Below are 14,925 nucleotides of genomic sequence, written 5' to 3' on the forward strand. Positions count from 1 at the left end.
GAAATGTGATAGAACATCAATGTAAATATTCTCACATATGTTCAAGCTCAAAGAGATGAGCACAAGAAAAATAATGTTGGAGCAGGACTAGAGACAATTCAAACAAAAGTCCACACCTATGTATCCTGTCTTTAATACCAAAAAGTAGTCTTTGCCCAAATCACTCGGATGACAATTTTGAAGGTATCGTCACTGTAGATCACATTCACTTTGAAAATATCCTGCCATGTAGAACACTACCATCATAAACTCACTGAACCAAAAAATTGAGAGTAAAATCCAATTGGAAGGCACAGCGACTGTTTTCCTCTAAAATTCATCGCCATAACTGAACTCAAGGCTTGTGTTGTCCCTGCAAAATTCTGCTTAAATTTTTAGGCCTTGTTTTTAAAATGCGCAAGCTAAAATCGAATAGCAATTAGTAAAAGAGGACTGAATAAGTTTTACAACAAAAAATTTGATCCAACCAGTCACAGATTTTAAATTAAAAAAGCATTTTAGAAATGTGGACAGGAGGAGATTAAGAGAAGGAAGTGTTGGCTACATTTATTGTCCCGCTCCACTGAATGCTTGCTTCATCTCATCTCTGATTTAGGAAGCTAGAAAAGCATTTTAGATGTTGCAAGATTCTGCCTGAGTTCTGACGATAAAGAGCTAAGAGAGCGTGAGAGGAGAAATGAGAGGAAATGTAAACAGAACTGTAGGGCCCGTTGCCTCCTTTTTCTTACCTTCACTAACCAGTCGGTTCCTTCGTTTCTGCAGAAACACAGTAATTGAGCAAATAGCAAGCAATCCTGGGAGCACTCTGCAGAAATGTCCCCAAGTTCTTCACGGGTAAGACCGGGAGACTGAGCTGGTCATTGCATTACCATTCTCTCAATAACTGATCCTATGGAAAAAGAGATGTTTTCACTTAAGTCTGACTTGTGCTAAAGAAGCAGTGGGAAGTCCCAGGAAATGAGGAGGTAATAACTGACAAACCCACATCGAGCTACAGGATGGTACTTCTTCCCCTTTTTAGAAAACTGAAACCTATCTATGAAACTGTCTCTTGTTTTAAAAAATACTTTAAATACTACACATTATGTAAGAAACTTAATCGACATAATTATTCTTCCTATAATAAATTCTTTGGTGACTCTCTTCCAAACAGACCCACAGTCATATATAACTTCACCAAATGCTCATCACTAATCTATTATTTTTTATTTATCAATCACTTTCATAGTTTTAAAAAATTCAAACAAAATGTTTTCTCTCTGGTTACCAACAGTCAAAACTATGCACAAAGGTGTGGAGAACCAGACACCCTTGTACACTATCGAAGAGATTGTAAACATATTTAGAAGGCAATTTCCCAGTATCTGTCAAAATTTTAAATATTCACACTATGCAATCATTATAGAGAAGTGTATTTGTGTCCATTGATAGAAAAGAATCTCTAAGATACATTGTTCAATAAGAACTTACGTTCTAAATTGTACTTTTAAGGCATATATACACACAATTATTTATTTACTTATTTATTTTTATTTAAAAAGATGTTTCTTTTCTACATTGGTGCACACAAATTAAAAACAATTGTCTTTCCGGAATGAGACTACATTTCATTCTATATCTTTTATGAAATTTCTATTATATGTATGTTTTACTTTTTCATTTTACAAATAGTGTTTTTAAGCCATGTTTAACTTGTTTTGATTTTATGATCCAAATGTATTATAACTTATTTCTTTTCTGGGGGACAGAAAAGACTGTCAGCAAAGGATTAGTTCTTCTTGCCCCCCAAGAGGGAAACTTTTTTAAATTCAGAATTTCAAAATAATTTAGCTCTTTTATTCTAACCGCTTCAAGTTAACTAGCAAATAATATATTATTCATTGTCCTTTTTGGCCTAACTCTGATCAAAGCGAAATTCCAAACCCTTAATTGGTAAACGTTTCTACTTAGTGAGTGATAATTGTTTTAACTGAAAATCTAATCTTTAAATATGTAGGAACGTTTTTCTTTGTTTCTTTGCTTTCTATACTATCTCAGGGAACATTACTTAGATCCAGTTAAAAAGGCAGGTTCCTCCACATGAGCCCTTTGAAACTTCAATAGTTTCAGATCTGAGGTGATCTGCCACCAAAAGAAACACCAGACTCGTGACTCCAAGGGCAAGTTCAGTTGCAGTGTAATCCTATAAAAATCAAGTGCAAGGATGTCTCCAGGCTGGATGATCTGGCAAGGACTTATATGTGATCAAAAGGTTATCACACCTTCAGGGGTAAAGGTTGTTGTTGTTGTTTTTTCATAACAACAACCATGTGGATACCATAGAGCAGCGATGGCAAACTTAGTTATTGCAAAGTGTCAGCACTTGCAATTTAATCTCAAATAGTGAGGTTCTAGCTTAGAAAAATCAACTGCTGGGGTGACTCGCCTCACATGCCAACAGAGATTTTTATGGGCTCGCTGCAGCATTCGTTCACCACCATAGGTTAACCACCACTGCCCTAGACTGAGTCTTACCTAACTCCAGAAACCCTCTCTGGTGAGTTCCACATGAACTTATCCAGAGGAGGTGCCATGAAATAACAAATGTGCAAGGATGCCATCTGCCCTGGGTTGGCTTTGGTTGCATATATACATACATATATATATATACATACATATATATATATGTGTGTGTGTGTCTGTACATATATACATACATATATGTGTGTGTGTGTGTGTGTGTGTGTGTGTTTTGTACCAGGCATCAAACTTTGGTCCTTGCCCTTGAGAGGCAGGCAGAACCACTGAACTAATCCCCAGCCCCGGTTGCATGCATTTCTTTATTTAAAAGCATAATTTTCTTTGCATTTATTCCTCATTTAGTCCCTTAATTTACTCCTTTTATAAAAATCATCCTTTCCAGAAAAAAATTGTAATAAAAACATTGGTGCTATATGACAGTAGCTTACCATTTCTCTTGTAAAACTTAAGCATATGAAATGGCTTTAAACTGCTTTTTCTTTGCTGACTATAATAAAATGGAATTATATCCTTTGTAGCTGCAATCTTCTATAATTTTCCATCAACCTCTTGGATGGTAGATAAAAATTATTGCCTTGATTTCAGTTCTGTAAGTGGATATTATTCCTATTATCCAGTTACCTCTGCTAGTGTGGAAAATATCTTCAAATTTATTTCCATTATGATATCATCCGCACTTAGCACAGCCTCAGTCTTCACCGAGTTTCCCCCACCCTGGCCACCTTGTACTCTCCTCTACGTGCTCTTACTAGCACTTTAAATTCCTCAACAATAGGCCTTTCTTTTACATCCTGTTTGCTAATATCTAGTCCCAGATAAAATCCATTTTCGCCTTTTCCTAAATGGAGAAAGATGTATATATACATATATGTTAAAAATACACATATTTATGCACACACACACAAACTGACCAGTCCACAAATTTATTCCATCAAACTTCAACTGTATCAAGATAAATTCTATCTTCCTAAAGCATGCTCTTCAACCCTTTACAGTACAGTTTTCTCTCAGTACCCCAATAACTCACCTCAAGCTATGTTCTGAAAGTTACCAAAACTCCATAATCATCTAGTCTAACATCCTTTATCTCACTCCACATTCTCTTTGGCACGTCTACAGTACTTGAAACAGTTCATTAATCCCTTCTCTTTTAGAGTTGTTATTTTTTGAAGATTTCACATAGTGTTTATGAGTTTTTTAAAAGTGGTAAGTCGTGTACAAGATTTATAGTAAAAATCAAACCTTTCTCCTTATCTGATTGCTAGGTCGCCCCAGCCCCTTTATTTTGCATTTATTTTGAGACAGAGTCTGGCTCTGCTTCCCCCAGAGCCAATCCTATTTGACAGCTTCCTGAGTATCAATCCAAATATTACATGTATCTTCTTTTATATACAAACAATATGACACTATCTATGCTATTCTGTACCTTACCTTTGTTCTGTATAAAGTTTTCAATATCAGTATTGATCTCATCATTTTAATAACTACTTCCCCTTATAGTATATACTAAAATGAACCTAATCAATTCTTTATTGATGCAATGCGTCATTTAAGAAGGCCTCATCACCACTACCCTGTTGATTTTGTGTCTTTGCACACTGTTAGTTATTCTACTTCCCCACTTTCTAATCTCCTTCATTGGTTTCCTATCAACCACTGAAGAGAGAATACTGGAAATTGAACCAAAGACCTTCATAATGAGCTTCCCCAGCTTTTTATTTTTTATTTATTTTTGGGACAAAGTCTCACTAAATCACTAAATTGTCCAGGCTGGGCTTGAACTTACCATCCTGTCTCAGCCTACAAAAGTGCTGAGATTATAGGTGTCACCATGCCTAGCTTCATCCATATTCTAGAACTGAAATTCCTGATCATTCAATTTCCTTTTTCATTTATTTATCTTTTTCAGTGCCTTCCCTTATTGAACTCATCAATTGCCACACCTGCCATTATCTTCTTTAGAAGCCGTGTTTATCTGTATCTCTAGACCTGATGTTGGTGTCTTAGGGTCACCAGAATTTCATTTATGGGCATTTGACTACTTCACATACATAAGGCTAAATCTTTAATCTTTTGGCCACAACAATCACATCTTCACTTATCCTTATGGCATTACTTATTATTACTTAAAGTTACCACCTTGAAATTCTCTCTAATTTCAACTTACCCTTGATCTCTACAAATGACTAGTCAACTGTGACTTCCAACTCAACAAAACAGAACAGAGTCATTTATAATCAAACCTGATTTCTGTCTCTAAGAAAAGTAAACAAAGAAGTACTAGTGTTCAAATAACAATCCATAATAATATAAAAATAAACTTTTTCATAGCAATGTGAATCACATATTTATAAATGCAATCGTCTCTTCCTGTATTCATTTTCACAGTTTATCTAGTAATTTTTATAATTGTTGTTTCCAAAGATATAATTATAATATTCTATATGAGGCTTTAATGTGCTTCCTGTGCAGACGATTGATTTTAATTGACATTCTGTAAAATTAATATGAACACATTAGAATTTAGGAACATACAACATATCCCATAGATTAAAATTAATATGATAGTTAAAAATTCTTAGTTGTACTTCAGTAGGTTTAATTTATATCAAAGAAATCCATAAGGTAAGCTCCAGGGCAGTACTGCTTATCTTGAGGATGCAATGACAGATTACAATTGCTTTATTAAGTACAACATTCTGAATTCCTATGAAGCTGTAATAGTTTGTTGTGCACTAGAGATTTTGTTATTTGGGATATAATTGATTGTAATGTATACTGTTTGCTCTTGAATAACTCCCATTTTCCACCTCAGAGAGATTTTAATTTCAGCATCAAATAATATGATTCCTGCATTTGCAAAGTTTCCGAAGCATTTTGAAATTCTTTCAGCTGAAAAATGATTTAAAATGAAATATAATACAAATTAAAGCATCAACTTGAATTTAATCCTAGATATTTCATTTTAAAGCCATGAACAATCCACAGAATACCTCATCCTGGTTGGCTATTACCTATTAGTTGGCCTCAATCAGAGCTATTAAGGCAAGTATCTAGATGCTGAAGGAATTAGCAATCCCATGAAATACTTTGGTTTCTGGTTTCTGATTGTTTTCCTTTGATTTGATACTCTCTGCTTAGTGATGTAGCAAATATCCCTTGCACCAAAACTCAAATTGCTATTGTTAACTCTCAATTAACCCCTGGAAACACTTGACACAGCTTTTCCTACAAGTGCTTGCTTCTTTCAGGCCCATTTAGACAAACTTCTGTCTCTCTTTCCTAGTTTTTATGTTTTTCTCTGTTAACCTCTTCCCCCTCCCCCTATGATCTGATTTTCAAATCTTGGGACATAGAGACATCTGTTCCTTAAACTAAGATAATCCCTTTCTTCCTCTACCATAAATTGTTTTTAGAGAGAAAATTGTCCTGTTCTTTGGATGAACAATTGAGGATTTGCACTTTGCTTATGTCATTTATTTACCTATCCTCTGAAGTTCATACATTTGAGTATTTGCATGAACTCTGCTTTGTTCTTCTAATAATTTTTTTTCTTTTAAAACCATTAGACATGACTCAGCCAAATCTCTGTGGACTCTCAAGAATTTCAATTATGCAATGATTTTTATCCTAAATCCAAGTGCATCATTATCCTTTTTTTGGGGGGGTCTGCCTTTTAGGTAGGAGGGAAACTTGAATCTGTTGATATCTGTTTTTGCTGTTGCTTCTGTAAGGGACTGAATTAAATGAAATGATGAAAAGGATACATTGAAGCAATAGGTCAAAACTGTATTTTGAAAAAAGACATGGATTCCATGCTCTTTAACATGTTTGCCTCTGCATTTTCAAGTACAAACTGAACTATAATACGAAGAATGAATAGAGTCAAAGTTCAACTCTAAACATGATAGTGGGCTCCCACAATTCATCTCTCTCTTTCAACCTGTAGGACTGCAGCTTTGGAGAACAGAGTTTCTAAGAAGTATAGATGTTGCTCTATATCCAGATATCTAATGAAAATTTTAGTTTCTGTCATCAAGTAGTAGGACGGAAGTGTACAGGCTCTTTCTGAAAGCTGACTGAACAGCTCTTCCCCCACTGGCTCAGAAATAAAAGACCCTAGAAATATTAAACCTGCATAATCTTTGTATATTCTAATTCCAGCCAATTGTGCAATTTGAGTCTTTTTTCCCCCAGTGCAATTCATTGAACACAGGATCTCATGCATGCTAAGCAAGGAGCCTACCACTAGACCCCCAGCCCTAGCGTAAATTTCTTAAAGAAGAACAACACATTCTGAAGCCAAACAAGAATTTCTACACCCAGAGAAATTTCCATATTTTAAAAATTGACCTTCTCTTTGGACTACTTCTTCATTTTCCCCCCTTGATTTTATTTTTATCAAGCCATAGGACTGGCTTGTATTAATACAAGTAGCGAGAGACACATGAGGTCTGTGAAAAAGAAACTGGAACTTACAACCAAATAACATTATTTCACAAAGCAATGGAGAAGTGAAAATACCGCAGTCAAACTCCATATTTCCTCTCTTTGGTGGAGGCTTCTGAGGAAAAAAATTCTCCATCTCTGTCTCCAAATGGCCGCATTAAACCTTCCTTCTGACAAGTCCCTCTTTGAGTAAAGCTCAAGGAAATGTATATATTTAATTACACAGTCAAGAGCTCACTTTTTAAAAGCAACTTCTTTCTATTTAGAGTTACCGTATTTACAACAAAACAACTATGAATCTTTAAACCACTGAGATGAAAAGAAAGGTACGTTAGGCTAATAAAATAAAAACACCTTCCAAAATGAATTATTTCCAAGACACATTTAAATCTACAAGTCCCTCTACCATCACATTTAGTAGAAATCAATTAATTTGTCTTAAAGATTTTAGAAGAAATACATTTCTTTCAGTTTCTTGTCACAGGATCTCATACGTAGCCCAGGCTGACCTTGAATTTGGCAATCCTCTTGCCTCAACTGCCCTGGTACTGAATTATGTCTGGCTTGAAAGAAATCCCTTCTATCAACTCCCTTGGAGAAATTACTATGATGTGTATGATGATGTAACATTACTTTTGAAGGCTTATTATCAAAAATTCCCATCAAGTAATGAGATTAGATAAGAATCCAAATCCAATCAATAGACAGAAGTACTTAACTGTGCACATATCATGTCAAATAAACTTACAGACCTCTGTTTTTAAGATCTTTTAGATTTTATGTACTCTTATCACAAACAAAAAACAGAAAAGAAAAAGATAACTGTCTGGGATAGTGATTGTAGTGATCGCCTCACTATGTTTATGTATGTCAAGCTAAGTATATCAAAATATCAAGTTGGACACCTTAAATATATTCATCGGAAATGGTCTTTAACAAAAATAGAAAATAGAAAACAAATGTTTTTAATTTAAAAAATGTGACCTGGGCTGGGGAGGTAGCTCAGCGTCACATTGCCTGCCTGGCAGGCAAAAGGTCCCGAGTTCAATTCCTGGTACAAAATTTTTTTTAAAAATGTGACCTGAAATAGAAAGACTACCAGAAGAAAGGAATGAGATGAAGGGACGAAGAAGGGAGGGTGGACATGATCAAAACATGATGTATGAATGTAGGCTTGGAAATGTCACAGTGAAACCCATTAATTTGTACAATTAATATATGGGTGTTTTTGTTTTTTCGGTACTGGCGGGACCTTGTGCTTGCCAGGCAGGCATGGCGCCACTGAGCTACATTCCCAGGCCTTAACATATGTTAATAATTATAATTTTAGAAAGAAATGCTAAAATAATGGTCTTTTAAGGTAGTGCTTCTCCAACACTGAAATGCATATAAATTCCCTGGGAGTGCTGTTAAAGCCCAGATTAGCAGATCTGGAAGGGAGCCTGACATTGTATACATCTCGAAGCTCCCAGTGTATGAAATATCACTCACCTGTGGAGGACCATGCTTTGATTAATGAGGTTAATCCAGCTAAGAATTCATTCTGTTGCCACCTTCCTTTTTGTTGTGGTGCTAGCAGTGGAAGTATTTTTGTTCTTCGGTTTTTTGTTTTGTTTTTTTTCCCCCTGGTCCTGGGGATTGAACCCAAAGTCTCCACACTGAGCTACATCTCCACTACTTTTTTTTTTTTTTTGAAGCAGGGTCGTCTCTCTGAGTGGCTGGCTCAGCTGCCCAGTTTGGGCTCGAACTTAACATCCTCCTTCCTCAGCCTCCCAGAGTGCTAGGATTTCAGGTGGTTACCACCATGCCTAGCTATTGCAAGGCTTTAAGGCACCTGTTTTCTGCCTCTTAACTTAAGGCTTTATTCAGGACAATAATCTTGATTTATAGAGTGCCTGTTATATATGTAGTACAGCCTAAAGGTTTGATTTATGTAATTTAATCCTTAAAATGTATGTATAATTATTTTAAAAAGTAAAGTTGGGCTTTCTGAGAAATTAACAACTTTGCTGAAGGTCACAAAGTAAGTGGGTACCAGGGATTTGGACACAGGTTTTTCTGCCTCCAAAGCCAAAGCACGTATAATTCAGTCTGTGTATTACATATAAGATCTTTTACAAAGCATTTTGAGAGAAAAATAATGAGTTTCTACCTAACAGAATCAACCATTATTTGCAGAAATTACACATATACTGTACATAAAATAAATTACACTTGTTAAAATTATCATGCAAGGATCAAAGAAGTATAGAAAGTGAGTTAAACAGTAAAAAAATAGGAAAGAATTAAAAATCATCAATAATATGTTTCTTTTACATTACTTTGGACTTTTGTTGATGGCTGTTATACTAAACAATGGAAATATTTCCAATATAATTTTAAAACTAGCATTGACAAGCTTAAGAGATACAAAGCATATTTCAAGAGTTTAGGAAAGAACGCACTTATCCACAGAAAGGTAGAAGAATTGATACCTTCAAAAGAAGGATAGGAAGCCGGGCATGGTGACTAATGCCTGTAATCTCAGCACTGGGGAGGCAGATGCAAGAAGATTATCTCCAGTTCCAGGCCAGCCGTGACTACATAATGACTCCAAGACCAGCCTAGAACACACAGCAAAACCCTGTCTCAACAAAACAAACACATAAGATAAGGACTGATAATGAGTAAAGAGAAAAATATAGGAGCAATGGTGTTTTGTGAAAACTGAACAAAACCATTTGATCAGAACAGAGTTCCACATTTGCAGAGTGTATCAGTTAGCAATTGCTGCATAACAAACTACTCCAAAAACTCTGTATCCAGGCCATACTGGGCTGATCTCACTCATCTAGGATTTCTTGTTTGTCTGTGGTCATTCTGGTCAGTTGCAGAGTTAGATTAGGGCTGCTGAGCCTCAGGTGACTTCATTCAGGTGCCTTGTACTTGATAAGCGTTATGGGGGAAAATGAGCCACTTCCCAACAGGTTAGAAAAGATACAAGAGCACCAAGGACATAGGTCCCAATGAGGGTTTTTCAAATTTCTGCTTCTGTCACAGTTGCTAACATCTCATTAAAGCAAATCTCATAGCCACCTATTCTACTTCTTGTGTGTGTGTGTGTGTGTGTGTGTGTGTGTGTGTGAGAGAGAGAGAGAGAGAGAGAGAGAGAGAGAGAGAGAGAGAGAGAGAGAGAGAAAGAGAGAGAGAGAGAGAGAGTGTTCGGGATCAAACCAAAGACCTCAAGGATACTAAGCATGCACTGCACCACTGCACTATACCTCACTCCCTGATTCTATTTCCTTTTTTAAATTTTTAAAATTCGTTTAATTTCAGATTCTACCTCTTCATAAAAGAAGTACAGAACTGTGGGCCTTCTGACAACTGCCATTTATAGATACTATTGAAGAGGACTAGAGAAGAGTGAAGTTGCAAGAGTTGGGGCCAAGGAAGAAGGAGAGACAGCAGTCACCAGAATCCCTTCAAGGTCTCTACTTGGACACTTACACAACACAATATTTACACTGGTGGCGAGGGGCTGGGAATGTAGCAGTGCTTAATATGTGTGACGCCATGGTTTTGATCCCAGCACACACACACACACACACACTCACACACACACATACACGAGCCTGGCAAAATTTAAACTTGCATTTTAAAATAATTTCCATGAATTACTTGCTTCTAGTTTTTAAAAATATGATGGAAAATGACAAAGAAAAAAAGTATGTCAGACATGACGGCACATGCCTGTAATTCTAGCTACTCAGAAGGCTGAGATGGGAGAATCACAAGTTTCCAGCCTGGGCAACTTAGTGAGATCTTATCTTAAAATGAAATAGTAAAAGAACAAGGAGGCTGGGGATGCAGCTTACTGATAGAGCATGCCTGAATTTATTTCTCAGAACCGAAAAAAAGGCTCCTCCTCTAAACCCCTTCATGGAAACATTGTCTTCTTTTCTTTTCTTTTCTTATTTATTTATTTATTTATTGTACAGGGATCAAAATCAGGTTCTTGTGCCGTGGTACCACTGAGCTAAATCCCCAGCCCAAAAACATTGTTTTCAATAGTAGGTTGATTTCTTCTGGTAAAATTAAATTTTTATTATAAGTTTTAGCAAATGTTCAACATGAGCCTTGTTGAAACATTGTCTTCTTTTCTTTTCTTTTCTTATTTATTTATTTATTTATTGTACAGGGATCAAAATCAGGTTCTTGTGCCGTGGTACCACTGAGCTAAATCCCCAGCCCAAAAACATTGTTTTCAATAGTAGGTTGATTTCTTCTGGTAAAATTAAATTTTTATTATAAGTTTTAGCAAATGTTCAACATGAGCCTTGTTGAAAATAAAAAGATGTGTGCCACCACGCCTGGGTAAACATAAGTTATATTAAAGAACTGTTCTGTATAGAATTTTTATTTTGTAGCATTTTAACATTGAAATCTATACTTGACCACTATTGTATTTAATTCAGAAAATACTTATTGAGCATTTTTTGGTTTTTTTATATTTACAAATTTTATTTTTCTTCCAAAACTATATATAAATGGAAACCTATTCTTCAAATGAAGGTAGGTCCATGTGGTATTACATTTTTATTACAAAACATTATATCAAAATCAGCATGCAGTTATTGAGCATTTATCATGAGCCAAGCATAAGGCATTTAATAGACAAAAACTACTAAGGTTCGAGCCAGGTGTGGTGTTACACACCTGTCATCCCAGCACTCTAGGAGGCTGAGGCATGAGAATCCGATCACAATTCCAGGACCAGTCTGGGCCAACTTAGCAATTTAGTGAGACTTTGTCTTAAAATCAAATAAATTTTAAAAGAGCTGGGGCTGTATCTCAGTGTAAAGGTCCTGGGTTCAATTTCTATACTTGGAAAAATACTACGAAGATTCAACTCCTAGGTTTAAAAGGCTTCATTCTCTGGTTTCTCTGGTGGGTCCTATATGTCTCTAACCAGGCAAAAGGATGGTGCAGTAGACAGGAAATTAGTATTTAATACAGATAGTCCCTTCTTCTTCCCATTTTATCACAAGAGGAAAAATTTCGAATTTTGGAGTGTAGTCTCTTCAGGCAAGTTTTACTTTTCCACTGTGATTCCCACACACTGATATTTCCTTTTGCATCCCAAGGTAATCCATGAACCTCTTCTTGTATATCTCTTTGCTTCCTTACCATTCATAAGAAAATGATGTTGTATTTACATGGCTTTTATCATAAGTACAAAAAAATTAAACCAAGAACAGGTTTTTGCTGATTCTCTAACATTTGTCCCTCTGACCTTCAATTAAGGAGTCAAGTGCAGAACTCATTCATCCAAGTCAAGTTTTCAAAAGGTCTCCACAAAACTATGAAACTTGAGCACCATAAGAAAAGGGACTAGTTTTTCCACACAAGAGTTCCTTGTTGCCAGACTCAGTGGCCCACACCTGTAATCTCTACTACTCACTCGGGAGGCTATGGCAGGAGGACCATAAAGTCAAGGCCAGGCTGACTATACTGCAAGACAATTTTGAGACAGGATATTGCTATGTAGTCGGGCTGGCCTTGAACTCACTATGTAGCCCAGGCTGGCCTTGAACTCATGGAGTTCCTCCTGTCTCGGCCACCCGAATGCTGGGATTACAGGTTTGCATCACCATGCTCGGCTTTAAAATGAACTTTTAAAAAGGAGCTGGGGTGTAGCTTAGTGGTAATGTGCTTACTTAGTATATGCAAAGCTCTAGGTTCCATCCCAGGAGAGCGCACACACACACACATATTACTTTGTCACACAATTCACAATTCTATCTTGATTCAAGATTTATGGCGATTTCTGCAACAAAATCTAGTGTTGAAAGTAGCAGACCAGTGAAAGTTTTAAGATATATTTATATAGTACTCAAACCCGAACTCAGGACCTTGCACTTGTGAGGCATGCGTGCTGCCACTGAACTAAATCCCTGGCCCACTACTCAGACCTTTTGTGGTGAAAATTAAGTTGAATAATGCATTTTAGTAATTAGCCCCTTAGCTGGCCAGCTATTAAATTTGGGGAGGACTGTGCAATGGTTCCAAAAGTTGTCCCATTTTAAGAATCACCTGAGATGCTGATTGAACATGTAGCTTTTCCAGACCTTTTCCCTGGAGATTTGGTTCATAAGATATTTGAACCTGCGACTGCTACATTTAATAACTATCTCCAATGATTCTTGTTATTGGGCAAGTTTAGAAAACATTACGATAGGGCAGTGATGGCAAACCCTTTAGAGACTGAGTACCCAAACTGCAACCTCAAATCCACTTATTTATCACAAAGTGCCAACCCTGGAATTAAACCTGAATTCTGAGGTTTTAGTTTAGAAAAAACAACTCATACATTAACGTCTTTTGTCTTAATAGAAAAACACAGTAACAGAGCTTTCCGTGATACCAACAGCTTTTTACTGAAAGATAAAAGTTTGCATGTGGCGTGCTTTTGCACAGTCAATGTGATCTTTGCTGTTGTTTGCATGCTGATAATTTGTTGAACCTTGGCAGGGCCAACTCGGCTCATGTGCCTACAGAGAGGGCTGTGTATCCACAGTGGCACCAGTGCCATAAATTCACCACCACTGGCATAGGGCAATAGTTTTCAACTTTGAATGTACATTACTATCAACTGGAGAGTTTTAAAATGTATGCACTATACATATTTATGCCCAAATTCCAAGCCCAGAGATTCTGATTAACCTTAAGTAGCATTGGTGTTTGTTTGTTTTTACAGTTCTGGAGATTAAACCTAGGGCCTTCTCACTGAGCTAAATCCCCAGCCCTTTTGTAAAATTGCTAAGTCACTAAAATGCCAAAACTAGGCTTCACCTTCTGATCCTTCTGCCTCAACCTCCTAGAGTGCTGGAATTACAGGTGTGAGCCACCATTCCAAGCTATTTTGTTTTGTTTTGTTGAAGCAGAGTTTTGCTATGTAGCTCAGGCTGGCCTCCAACCAGTAGCTATTCTATTGCCTCAGCCACCCAGGTGCTGGGATTAAAGACATTCTCCATCATGTCCAGTCACATTCGTGTTTTTAAAACCTCATATTATGCTTTAAATATGAAAGGTCCCATAAAGACTTGTGTATTGAGGATGCTGACCTCACCAAAGGATTAATCCATTGATGACTATGTAGTTTGGGCTGGTCTTGAACTCACTGTGTAGCTCAAACTGGCCTTGAAATCACAGCGATCCTCCTGCGTCAGCCTTCTGAGGGCTGGAATTATAGCCATGCACCACCATTCCTGGCTCATCAAAGATATTCTTAAATGAAAGAGATTTATTTTAACTGTAAGTATGGAGAATGGAGAAATAAATATACAATGACCATAGTAGACTATGATTAATACGTGGAAATTCTGTTATTGCTTTTGTGCCATCAGTGCAAATATCGATAGAGTGATAAAGGTAAGTAGTATTGTTACAGGGTTGTGGGGTGCTGCAGTCTCTTTTGGAGGGGGTAATTTCTGGGTTCTTTCTGTCCTGAGCAAAGAATTGGTCAAGGTGAGTGCAAATGGTAAAAAAGTTTTATTAAATGTAGAAAAAGAAACAGGCTCTGCAGAACAAGTTTGGGCCAAGTAAAAGTAGGAAAGGAAGTGGCCTTACAATATGAGGGTGGGCCATTCATTCAAGAGAGAACTCAGTGGCCAAAACTCAGTATGGACTGTCCTTTTTGTTTCCCATCAAAAACCCGCCCAAGTTTTCATGAGAATTCCACGTGCAGGACTTTGGGAACTGTTCTGCGCATGTGTCCTGGGATTTTGTAATTAGAAGATCACACCTACTTCCCCAGACAGCTTTGCTATGCCTTAATCTTCTGTCTCAGTGCCATAGTATTATTATTTTTTTTTTAATTGAGTTTATTGGTACATTTAGGGATACAGTACAGTTACATTCATTGTTGGGATCATGTACCTTTACATGGCAAGTCTTGATTCTCATTTTTTTCTCCCC

The 14,925-nt window shown here is 36.7% G+C and overlaps 1 protein-coding gene across 1 annotated transcript in view; it reads right to left on the reverse strand.

The window, feature by feature from the left end:
• The window catches only part of CUNHXorf21 (chromosome unknown CXorf21 homolog), a 100,378-nt gene that overhangs the window by 20,950 nt on the left and 64,503 nt on the right, over positions 1–14,925 (reverse strand). The window contains exons 3-4 of the mRNA XM_010608497.2: positions 9,444–9,572; positions 729–889 (exon numbers count right to left, since the gene is read on the reverse strand). The gene's annotated coding sequence lies outside the window, so the exon portion shown is untranslated. The remainder of the gene's footprint in view (positions 1–728; positions 890–9,443; positions 9,573–14,925) is intronic.

The sequence above is a fragment of the Fukomys damarensis genome, unplaced genomic scaffold (genome assembly GCF_012274545.1).
Source record: "Fukomys damarensis isolate Sample0158 unplaced genomic scaffold, DMR_v1.0_HiC HiC_scaffold_39, whole genome shotgun sequence".
NCBI lineage: Eukaryota > Metazoa > Chordata > Mammalia > Rodentia > Bathyergidae > Fukomys > Fukomys damarensis.